We start from the raw sequence: 888 nt of genomic DNA on the forward strand, positions 1-888 counted from the left end.
GGTTATGCATGGGCTCAGCAACATGGACTCCCACTTACCAAGGCTGATTTGGCTACCACCACTGCTGAGTGCACAATCTGCCAACAGCAGAGACCAACACTGAGTCCGTGATATGGAATGATTCCTCGGGATGATCAGCCAGCAACCTGGTGGCAGGTTGATTACATTGGACCACTTCCATCATGGAAAGAACAGCATTTTGTTCTTACTGGAATAGATACTTATTCTGGATATGGATTCTCCTTCCCTGCATGCAATGCTTCTGCTAAAACTACCATCTGTGGACTTACAGAATGCCTTATCCACCGTCATGCATCCCACACAGCATTGCTTCGGATCAAGGGACTCATTTCACAGCAAATGAAGTGAGGCAATGGGCTTATGCTCATGGAATTTACTGGTCTTACAATGTTCCCCATCATTCTGAAGCAGCTGGCTTGATAGAACGATGGAATGGCCTCTTAAAAACACAAATATGGCGCCAGCTAGGTGGGAATACCTTGAAGGGTTGGGGCAATGTTTTCCAGGAGGCTGCATATGCTCTAAACCAGTGTCCAATATATGGTTCTGTTTCTCCAATAGCCAGGATTCACGGGTCCAGGAACCAAGGGGTGGAAACAGGAGTGGTACTACTCACCATTACCCCTAGAGACCCACTCAAAAAATTTTTGCTTCCTGTCCCTGCTACTCTAAGCTCTGCAGGTCTAGAGATCTTAGTCCCAAAGGGAGGAACACTCCCACCTGGAGACACAATACTGATTGCATTGAACTGGACATTAAGAATGACCCCCAGCCATTTTGGCTTCCTCATACCTCTGGGTCAACAGACAAAGAAGGGCATTACTGTACTATCTAGTGTGATAGATCCTGATTACCAAGGGGAAATTG

This window comes from Orycteropus afer, unplaced genomic scaffold, assembly GCF_000298275.1.
Source record: "Orycteropus afer afer isolate SDZICR_OR568_19922 unplaced genomic scaffold, OryAfe1.0 scaffold00231, whole genome shotgun sequence".
Lineage (NCBI taxonomy): Eukaryota > Metazoa > Chordata > Mammalia > Tubulidentata > Orycteropodidae > Orycteropus > Orycteropus afer.